Source organism: Pristis pectinata, chromosome 2, assembly GCF_009764475.1.
Source record: "Pristis pectinata isolate sPriPec2 chromosome 2, sPriPec2.1.pri, whole genome shotgun sequence".
Classification (NCBI taxonomy): Eukaryota; Metazoa; Chordata; class Chondrichthyes; order Rhinopristiformes; family Pristidae; genus Pristis; species Pristis pectinata.
The window spans coordinates 120013794-120025721 of record NC_067406.1 but is presented as its reverse complement, the minus strand read 5'-3'; the positions used below and the strand labels follow the sequence as shown (position 1 = coordinate 120025721).

The following is an 11928-nucleotide window of genomic DNA, read 5'->3' as shown; positions in this document are numbered from 1 at the left end:
GAATTCTAAAACATTTAAATGTGTTGCTGCACTTCAGCAATAAAGCTCGGAAATCCTAGCAAGTAATGGTAAAATCCTGAAATATGTTATGAAGGTTAACAGATGGTGGAGAGTTGATGCAAAGTAGAAACTTAATCTTCTGCTCCAAGTTATATCCCCACACAGATCAAGCCATGCTGTTACACAACATTTATCCATGACATTTGGTCCCTTGATTAAATTACTGACTGTAGAATCACTCAACCATAATTTATTCAATGTAGTATCACTTACTTGTCGAATGTATAAATTCCATTGTGGCCTCCAGGTGGCTACTTAGGCATTTTCTTAAGCTGTGTAGAGAAGATTGACTGGTTGCAGGCTGGTGTTGTCAGCAAAAAGACGAATGGGGCAGTGTGCTCAGTTGGCTGTGGGTAAACAATTCAGAAGCATATTTAAAGGTATAAACTTCCTGACAGTTGGCTAAAGCAAGAAGACACCATATGAAATCTATTTGGGATCCTAAGCCACTAGGACACATAAAGGTTAAATTCAATATTCCTCAAAATTGGACATGGGGATGGCAATGCGCAATCAACCGCACCCATTGATTGCAATGCAGGCACGACGCCAATTTCATTCTGTCTTATCATTACAAAGCTAGTCTTCATTGCTTCAAGCTAGTCCACATCTCTTAAAGGGGACATGGATGGCTGAAGCAGTTACCAGGACAGTTGTGCATTGTGAATCTGAACAGGGAAACAATGAAGAATGTCACTCCAATGCTACATTGGTAAAGGCAGTGGAAATTAAGACATGATGTTCTGTGCCTATTGGCATGCTCTCTGGACACATGTTCACAAGCAGCAGTGGGAGTAGGTAGCTATGCAGATCACTGTCAGTCTCCCCATGATCTGGATGCAAAGCCATAAAAAGTTGAATGACTTCACACGAGTGGTCAAGGAATGTGAGTGCATTTTCTAAATCCATACCAACTTGCTGTATAACTAGTCACAAAAATGGGCAGGTACGGTAGTGTATGGGCAGGCACGGTAGTGTAGCAGTTAGCATAACACTTTACAGTGCCAGCGACCTGGGTTCAATTCTGGGTGCTGTCTATAAGGAGTTTGTACGTTCTCCCCGTGTCTGTGTGAGTTTCCTCTGGGTGCTCTGGTTTCTTCCCACATTCCAAAGACATACGGGTTAGGAAGTTGTGGGCATGCTATGTCAGCGCCGGAAGCGTGGCGACACCTGTGGGCTTCCCCCAGAACATTCTACGCAAAAGGTGCATTTCACTGTGTGTTTCGATGTACATGTGACTAATAAAGATATCTTATCCTATCAAAAAAAACATTTCACCAGAGTCCCATTAAAAATAAATTGCACTCAAATCTAACATTCATGCTCAATTGTTCCCTTGCACACTGAGCATGTCCGTAAGCCTTGCAGCCGTATTGCATCGTCAGTTATTCACCAATAAGATCCACATAATTCAAACAGATTAAACAGCACTAGCTGATAAATTTCTTGCTCTTCTGGGATGAGATAATGTGTAACCAGGTCATCAGCCATTAACCAGCAGGAAACACACATGCTTGAATGTCCTAATGTTAATGGAGGAGCCTGCCGTCATTAAATTGACTCTTACAAAAACTGTGGTCAGAACTGGGGTTCAAGCAATTGCAGACTCCATCTTCAACTTTACACACAACGTATAATGAGCCTACAGCCCACAGTGTTCAGTATTGAAGTAAGGACACAAATAGGCAAGGCATAGAAGGACACAGTCCGAATATGGGCAAATGGGATTAGTACAGGTGGCATGGATGTGGTGGGCTGAAGGGCCCATTTCTGTTCTGTATGACTCTGTGACTCTATGCTCCATTGACATACACATCCAGACTACAGAGTTCAAGGCTCTTGGAACCATTATCAAAATGAGCTCTGAGGTGTACTTGAACCCCAGTATTCGATCCTCCAGGAAATGATCAGCATTGCAGAGCTGCCACCCTGAGTATGTACCAGAGGCTTCGTGCAGCAAGAATTAGCTCAGGATAACAGCTTTTAGAGATCCATTCAACCAGTGCCACTTGTAATGACGCAATCTGAGACAGAGCCACGGAGGTCCAAAGGTGCTCAGGACATATGGAGGAGAGGAACAAAGTGCAAACACTGGGTGAAGAGGTATTGATTGTGTGTCCTTGGTTTTGACTGATGTAGAAGTATAATTTGTTTGAGTCATGAATTTATCTCGTATTGAGGGCAAGCAGACACTGATCAGCTGTGAGAGGAAAGTAAGATGGGAACTGTGATGTTATAATGAATACTTGTTTTTTTAAAAAACTTCTGTTTATCCATAGTATATAATTATCATTGCAGGTCAGCAATTAATGATCAACCCAAATTGTCCTTGAGAAAATGTTAGGGTGCCAAAGTCTACCAGACCATACAGGCCATAATATGCAACATATATGACTGCCTTAATAGCAAGACACACGGCAGATAATGCATTGCACTGACTTGAAGAAGCATAGTGAGGCTTTTTAATAAAGATAACCAAATCATGACTAAATCATCATAACATGGATATTTATGTATTTAGCTGAATCAGTATAATTTGAATTGCTTTTGGACATATGATTTTTTTCAGTTCTATTCCCATGTTTAATTTCTATATAGAATGCTAAATTATTCCCATAGGCTGCTCTGCTTTAACTCTTTCTTCATTTATGACAATATTTCTAGCCTGTGTTATGTGTTTTCTCCCTTTTTAAATATGGGTTTGTCCAAGGTTCAACCTTACTTCCTCTTGGTCCAGAATAATTGGGCTATTCCTGGAAATTACCCTAAAATCAGACCTCACTTTGCAGAAGCTTTTGTTACTGCATCTTCCCCTTTACTTGTACCACACAATGATAGATACATTGCACATGTCTTAACCAAGTACATGTTTAGTAATGACTTTTACATCTCTTCAAATTAAAACAACTCTTAGTAGTATGCTTGGGATAAATACTGCTACCATGTGAGTAGAGGGTTTATTTTTGTCTGCAATGCAAACTGTACCTCACAGGGGCATGACAGACAGCATAAGTAACTAATTTCTCATATTCATTCAAATTGTCAGTGCTTTTCAAAGAAATATTATGTCTTTAGATGTCTGTATTTTGAATCAAAGCTTTTTCTGTTAGCAAATTATGAAGTCAAAACCCTATTTTTATGGAATTGTAAAGCAAATTCACATCAGGCAGTAGTCTATTAACTGAAATGGCATCAAGTTTGTTTTTTCAATTAATTTAAAGTAACTCCAGATGTAAAGGCACTGCAGGTTCTCGTCAGACTAAAACCGGAGAATTCACTACTAAAAAACAACCTTCTTTTGTGAAAATGCTTCTTTCCTTCATGGACTTCTTTATGACTTTCCATATCCAAGCTTTTCCACAGACCAAAGTATTTTTACTTCTCCGATTTTGTTCACCCCTGCAAAAGACCATGTGGTTTACTTTTGCCCCACATATGTTTATACTTTTTTTGTTCCATTGTCTGTAATTAGAACAAAATCTTCGGTTGTACACAACCATCTTAACAACCAACTACATGAAGGATTCATCTTGCCATATTAGACAAATACTGTAATACTGGAATGACATCAAGTTTGTCCTTGTTCATTTTTCAGTCCCTTGAATTGTCCTAAGCAATTGGCTACTGTACAGCAATATTTGGGTACCTCAGCAAGTTTGCTGCACATCCATATTTTAAAATTATTTTATTTATCTTGGCTTTTCTTTCTTATAATGAACGTTAATAAAATTGTAATGCCAAATATTTCAATGTGAATGACAATGAAATAACCTCATAAATCATTACATCTTCCTTAACAGAAAAGTGCTTCAAGAAGAATAATTTACAATAGTTACACGGGCCTTTTCAATGAAATGTTTTGATCTGTGCATTCTGTGCATACAAAACTTTTTTTATTCATGCTTTTTTTCTGAAATTGTGCTTGGTAAGTGGACAATAGAAAAAAATGAAATTCAGAAAGTGTAATTCCATTCCTTACCTTGTAGTGAGGAAGAATATATGATGTTTGTAAATTCATCTAGAGATAATTTCACTTCTACTGAAGGCTGTGCATTAAGAAGTGAAATAGAACGTCTAAATGCTCAACTTTCCTTTACTTGTTTGACAGGCCATTACTTCTTTCTTAAACCTATGGTGCACATGAATTATAGGAGTTTCTCACTCCTGAAAAAAATTACAGTGGTAAAGATCCGAACAGAAATCCCAAAAGTCATTCTCTTCTGAATAATTTTACAGTACTTTAACTATTTGTGGGTGGATGATGTTAACTGCGGCCTGTTTATGATAACATTGCTACATATTGCATTGCACTATTCTGGGATATGATGATGTGCTGAAAGTTACCCTCCTAGAAGAAGCCTGTAGACAGGACCACACCAGAAGGAACAGGCTGGTGCAAGGGCGGGTGACCAGTGACTTCAGGACAGTGGAAGATCTGGCTTAATGAAACAGGATGTCTCTTTGTGTAACCTTTTGATGTAATCACCTGGCTATCACCAGTAAGCACTTTAAAACAGGTTGATGTAATTGAAATGAAGGATAATTAATAGAATAATTACTTGATACTTATGGCAGTGGCATATCATTAATTGAACACTAGCTACCCCCCGATGGGGGTGGGCATTTTGTAACAATTTCCTTTCTCTTATTTTCTTTTTATTACTTTTGATGGGAATCTCCTAGGGGGTATACAAGAAAGATCAATTAATTATTATAATTTAAATATTATTTGGACCAAACAGTGGCAATAAGGTTGGATTATAGGTCTGCTAGTATTCCTTCTTATCATGTTGGTATCATGTTAAAAACAGAGAACTATTTGAAATCCAGTAGGTACTCTGAATTGGAGGCTGGGAGTGGAAAATTAGGGCCCAAGTTACATCGTAATGGGTTGAAGAATAAACTAAAGGAAAGACAAAAGCTCAGTGTTATGGGATCTCAAAAAGAATCTACTCTACAAGGCTGGATGGATGAAGAAGAGATAAAGCTTTAAAATGTGGTGATATGAAATTGTCTGCATAGGGGCAAAGTTGGGACAATGTGTTGGAGCCTGTTGGACATTGACATTGTATTAACTATTATGTCATCAGAAGTATATGAGGTCAAACTTTGGGAAAAAGAAGACATTTTACCAAAATGTTACTCTGACATCATTTGTTGGCCCCTGGGCAAATAAAGATCCATGTGAAATAGAATAAAACTGTAGCTAAGGACAAAGATTCCTCATTGATGGGTCAAGTTAATCAATAGATCATTGCTAAAATTGAAGTATTGTGTACATTCCTGGTCACCACACTATAGGAAGGATGTGGTTATGTTGGAGTGACTGCAGAGTAGATTCATCTAGATTTTGTATAGATTGGAGCGATATAGTTGTGGGGAGAGATATGATGGACTGAGTTTGCTTTCCCTGGAGCAAAGGAGGCTAGGAGGTGATCTGATAATGGTATTTAAAATTATAAGAGGCATGGATAGGGTAGATAGTTAGAACCTTCTTCTTACAGTAGGGGTATCACCCACCAGAGGGAATTAAAGGTGATAGGAAGGTGTTTTAATGGGGATATGAAGGGAATATTTTTTTACACAGAGAGTAGTTGATATCTGGAAAGTGCAGCCAAAGGAGGTGGTGGAATCAGATACAATCATTACATTTAAGAGACATTTAGACAGACACTTGAATAGGCAAGGCATAGAAGATATAGTCCTAATGCAGGCAAATGGCTTTAGAGTAGATGGGCAAAAAGGTCACCATGGATGTTATGGGTTGAAGGGTCCATTTCTGAGCTGTACGACTCTGTGACACTAAGTGTCATGGCTTTTACTGCAGTTCCACCCATCTTTCTGAGGTGTTATTGATTGATCGATCGAGAGAGAGAGAGCAATGTTCTCTTTTTATGTCATTGTAAAATGTAGTCATTTACATTTTTGCTTTTTTTGGTTGTAATTCTTGGAATATTTCTATCTTCTTATTCTCAGGGGGATAGCCTATTAAAAGAAAAAAAAAATCACTGACTTTTGATCATTGATTCCCAAACAAATAGAAGAGATTCTATGGACCTTAGAAAAAGAAGCAGGACAGGCTGTGTGGCTACTTGAGTCTACTTCACTATGGTCTCTTCTCCTTTCCTGTCTGGTATCTGTGAAAGCTGTTTGACACAATTTTTTATGTTATATGGTTATAATTTTGAATCACATTCCAGGTAATTTAATAACATTTCAGTCGTTACAATGAAATACATTTTACTTCAGCAATAATTCAGGTGATAATACAGTTCACAATGGGATTAAAAAAAACTTGACAAAACGTTCCCAGCTTCTGCTCCTCTGCCGTTGAACCAAACTTGCCTCACACTGACATGGAATGCCATATGTAAACAGACAATTCCTGCATATCGGTATTTCTAAAAGCATCCTGGAATATAGGAAGACTGTTTCACCACTAGATTGTGAATACAATTGCTATGTAGGCAATAAAGCAACACAGAAGGTGAGACACACATCTCTGTTTCTCTCCATGTGAATTTCACACAATTGTACATTCACAAGATATTGGTTCTTTCAAATCTGGAATACTACAACAATTGGCCAATTTCAGGAATTGTGGTGCACAAGTTGTCTCTCACTGTACAGCTGCCCACCTTCTTACCCAGTCAGGTTAATGTAGGTAGAGTTAGCCACACTTCCTGCAGGTATTGCTTCAAACATCATTCTAGTGATCTGCACAGTGCTCCTTCCAGTGCCCAGAACTGAGTGTGGTGCTTCAAATGGGGTCTGACCATGTGAATGATAAAAGGCTGCATAAGAAGCAAACATTTTGGTGATTCAAAAATTATTCATTTTAACTCATCATGCTCAATCTCAATCTTCTGCTGAACAACTGAAGCATAACTTGCCTCCATTTTAATTCTATCTCACATGAGATGATGGTGAACATTCTGTTTACATCTTGGATTACATTTGTATCAAACATCACCTGAATTTTGTACTTGGACACCCTGATCTGCTTGCTGCCCTGATCTTCCTAATTTCTCCATATTAAGGAAATACTCTTATTTGATGTAGTGAACTCCATTTACAACAGTCTTGCTCACTCACAACCTAAGTTCCTTTTTAATTTTAACTTCCATCTGCATAATTACTGTGCCTCGAAACTTGAATATTCCATTATCGGAGTCATTCATAAATGTTATAAAACTGAAGTACCAAAAATCCCGAGGATTACCACTTGCCAATGATAATACATTCCTGTTGTCACAATACAATTTCTACTTCTCTTCCAATGTTCAATCTATTTAACAACTTCCTTCCAAATCTATGCATTTTTCTCTAATAACACCGAGTGCTGAATCTTATCAAGTCCCTTCTGGAAATCTACCAGCTTAGATTTATGGATACACCATCACCTGCTTTGTAAGTAGCATCCCTAAACTACTTAACTGGATTTCTCATATAAATTCCATTTACAAATCTGTGCTCACACTTATCCAATTGTTCAACCAATCTGTCTTTGCTGAACAATTTGAGTAACTTTTTTTTTATTAAGACACATTTTAACCTTAGTTTCTTTCGTTGAAAAGAGTACAGGCTTTTCAATTCTTTCTGGTAGTTATACCTCTCAGTTGTATTATTATCATTATTATAATTATTATATTTTGTAATATTATTTGTGTCTGTGCATCACAAATGGGCTCATGTTACATTTACTACTCCTTTTAACATATGTTTACTATTATCCTTGCTGTCCGTAAATATCCTTTCATGTTTCCTTTTGCACCTTGTAATATTTTATTTGTACGCTTTTGTTCCTTTTACTAGCTCTTTCAGTCAGACGGATTTGGACACAATACCACTGTATCAGGAAAAATAATGCTTACTAAAAATCTACAGAGTTACAAATAATAGCATCGAGGATATGTTTCCTGGACATAATCCAAAAGCAGGGCTAAAGATTCAGAAGAATGTTCAAATTCCATTAGGGAATTTAAATTGGGTTAATTAAATAATGCCCCAATATTTGTTCATACATTAGGCTGCCAATCTGAATGTCAACTTAGAAAAGTCACAAATTTGAAACCCTCCATGAAAAGAGCTGACAGCTGAAATAGCAACTGGCAACTCAAGCTGAGCTCCAAGTATAGCATTTGACCAGAATGGTTGCCTTACAATAATTGAATAAGATTTTCACCGGTGTTTTAGGATCACATTTCACAACTTTTTCCCTTTGTTTGTGAAAATCAGAAGTTATGAGGACGTGTGATGAGATATGAACTGCATGAAGTGGTTATTACTTCAGATGCAGGTGCACTTGAGATGTGTGTGTGTGGTAGATACTGAAACTTGTGAAGGCAAATCAAAACACTGGAGGCGTAAGATGTGCACTGCGGCTTCCCTCCACTTTACCAGAAGATGTTGCTTTCTGACACATTTTTCAGGAATTTTACAACATTCCTGGGTCATACAGCACAGAGACAGGCCCTTTGGCCATTATGTGTTCTTCCTTAGATCCCCCCTAAACCTCCTGCTCCTCACAAACCTATGCTCTCTGGTCTTTGACATCTCTGCAGTTGGGAAACTCTGCATTTCCCCTATCTATGGCTCATGTTCTGTAATTCAGTCTTACAAATCAATAATAATTTATTCTGGAAAGATTTAAAATATTAAGATGTCAAAATAAATGTGTTGTTTCACATTGACAGAGCAGACTTGTTACAGTAATACAAGGGTAGGAGGGCATGGGGAAGAGAGTGGTGTTCTATAAATTTTGAGAGGACTTAAGAATTGGCATTGCAGGAGTGCTTAATCACATTCTCAAGACCTTTAATAGCAGCATTTACTTTCTTATCCTTATTCATAATGTTCAAGCATTTTGAGAACTTTATTGCAATTTTTTCACCCATTATATGTGGTTTATTCAGAGCAGAATTTTTATTTGTGATTACTCCAGTAATCACAATGCCAAATTCTATTTTGTCTTTTCTGTTCTTGTTTGACTTGATGGGTGCACCGAGGATTAAAATGTCGGGCTTGTTCATCAAAGGTTAGTTTGCTTTTCCTATTTTCACAACATTTCCTGCACTTGATCTTAACACAATTAACTTTTGACAGGTATTGTAAACTTTTTGATTGTTAGCTCTTTAAGATATACAACCTTTGCTACTTCAAAAGACATAATTCCTTTATGAGTGTGCTATAGCATGCTGGATGAAACTAGACCTCTCTATGTGGACTAGGTAAGCATGGGCATGGGGGAAGTGTGTTTGAATATTTTGGGTAGGGATCTGGGTCAGCAAGGTCTGGCCCATTGAGAACAATAATGAAAATTGCATAGCTGTAACTATTATGTAAAATTTGGTGTTAATCTTGAAAATTGCACCTTCCATCATGTTCATTGTTTAGCGAAAAACCAATTTTTAATGAATGTGGTAAGTTCAAAATATTTCTTTGGTATTTCTGTTCACAATGCATGTGGCCACACATACCTATTGCAAATTTGTATGTAGGGCCAGAATTTATTTCCAGCAACAAGCTGCACAGGTTTGCTGTTGATCTACATGATGAGTATGAATTTGTCTTTTGTGGATCTGCTTTTATCCTCTAGCTGGTGAGAGCTGCCCTAATCATAACTAGAACAGGAGCTTGGCATCATACTGCTGACATAAAGAGATAGGGGCAGGATGTCACACCCACAAAACAGCTGATAAAAACTTTGACTGTGAACTAATCCATACTACTGGCTTAGTCAACTGTTAAACGTGTCAAAGACTTGAATATTTCTGAATGTCCTTGACAATTAGACAATCAAATGATAACTACTAAAGATAACCATGAATCAAAAATAAATACAAATTAAAGAAACACCTAAAGAATTGCAACATGTAAGTCATTTAATTGAAAAAAAATATAAATTACCTAATACCTAGTGACCTTGAAAAGTTCCTGTCTGAAATGAATGAACTCGCTGTTCCTCTGCTGGGAGTATATTTGGGCTCTGCCGTTGGATTTTATGTGGAATCCAACATTTGTGTTCAGTTGGAAAATTGCCGGTGAAGAGAACCAACAAGTTTGGGACTTCCATGTTCACATGGGAATCCTGAACCTCGGTGGCACTTAAGTGGGGAAATGCCAACAGTTTGGTGCAGAACTGCCGGAATTCCCTAGCAAGTTCCAGCCCATAAAATCCTAGGAATCTTCAGACTAATTGAGTTGAAGGAACATCTGTGAATATTATTTACAGTCTGCAGACTACTTGCCTTGTAGCACACATTATAGTAACACCCAACATGTTTACACACTTCTCTCATTACAAATGATTCAACAATTTATTACTCAACATTGCCTTGTTATGCATAACTTCATGATGAGCTTTGCCTGTAAATTATGGTGGCCTAAGTATGATTAATTGCTTTAGTGCAACAGCCAGGCACACAATATTTGACACCGGTGAACAACAGTAATTGCATTAGTCTGGAGAAGCGAGTAAAATGGGAGAATATCCAACACAACCATGCTCAATTTTTAATAGTCATTAAACACTGAACAATATAGTTACAAAAATAATATCCTTTACTGAAATTATGTTTGTAAACTTGATCTGTAAGAAGCCAGTTTTGCTTTATGAGGCTAGATCCCAGTTCATTGTAGTGAGTCTCTAATGGGTCTGTAACATCTTATAGGTATGACTCTAAACAGATGAATGGCTGGAAAAATAGAAATAAAACATTCAAGTTGAAGATAATGTTGGAGTACCTTTCTCAATATTGAGATTCAAATAAATTTCAGGGTTTACACTTTTGGTGGGAGCCTTGCTTGAGTTCACGTATAAATGTTCAACATAAATGTTCTTGATGCTCTGGAACCATAAGATTGTGCAATGAAGGAAACTATCACAAATTTCTTACCAGAACTGCTAACTCAAAAAGTTGGCTCTATGCATTGCTTCTGTTTTGACTTTGTCTCTGGTTGCAATACCTATTACCTCATAATATGTATAAACATTGTATAAAGAAATACATGATTAACAACACTTTTGACTTTACACAACAGTGCAAAATTTCCATTGAAGTAAAAATTGGGAGGGATGTAAAACAAGCTGCTGACACACTATCACTCATTTTACGCTATTGTACAAAGACAAAATCAATCCCAAGATATTGTTCTCACAGTAAAGTGTAGCTGTGGTGCCATTTAATGGGACCAGAAATGTCCTTAAATCGACCTTTCCATAAATGTTCTGATTTCATTAGGTACTGCAAGATCAACTTGTTTGGATAATTTTCAAGTTCTTCCAGGTTCCTCAGTCGTAATCTTCCAGGAACAATATTGTCTAAACAAAGTTCTACTGAAGTTTATTTTAATTTCTCTTCTTTTCAATTATATAACCTTGGAAGTAAGTCTTAATTATGTGTTGGCTTTCTTACAGCATTTTCAACTGCACCTTTACTCCCAGTAATTTGTTTCCATAAGCCAGATCCCCTCCTTATTCCCATTTACACATATTTTCTAAGCCTTGTTTTGCCCCCCTATTTTGCATAACAAAATATACTTTCTCATGTTTTATCTATATTGCAGTTCATTTGTTCATTACGTGTCCTGAGAGTGCATAATCTCATCCTGCATTTTGCAAGTATATTCTTTGTTAACTATTCTTAGTGATTTTGGTGTTGGCAGTAAACTTTCAAATTGTATTTGCAGTTCTCATGTCCAAGTTGTTTCTGCAAATGATGCAGAACAAGTGCGCTTAGCACTGATACTTGTGGAATCCCACTCCCCATCTTTTGTCAGTATGAGTAATTTTCTTTGAGCCCTACATTCTTTTACTTGTTTTGTTATTAGGCTGCCGGTCAAATTCTATGGTGTTGAGTTGTATAT

The 11928-nt window shown here is 37.2% G+C and overlaps 1 long non-coding RNA gene across 1 annotated transcript in view; it reads right to left on the bottom strand.

The window, feature by feature from the left end:
* Positions 1 to 275: 275 nt before the first annotated feature.
* LOC127567554 (uncharacterized) overlaps positions 276 to 11928 on the bottom strand; it is a 57237-nt gene continuing 45584 nt past the window's right edge. The window contains exons 2-3 of the long non-coding RNA XR_007955908.1: positions 3353 to 3459; positions 276 to 407 (exon numbers count right to left, since the gene is read on the bottom strand). This is a non-coding gene — a long non-coding RNA (uncharacterized LOC127567554). The remainder of the gene's footprint in view (positions 408 to 3352; positions 3460 to 11928) is intronic.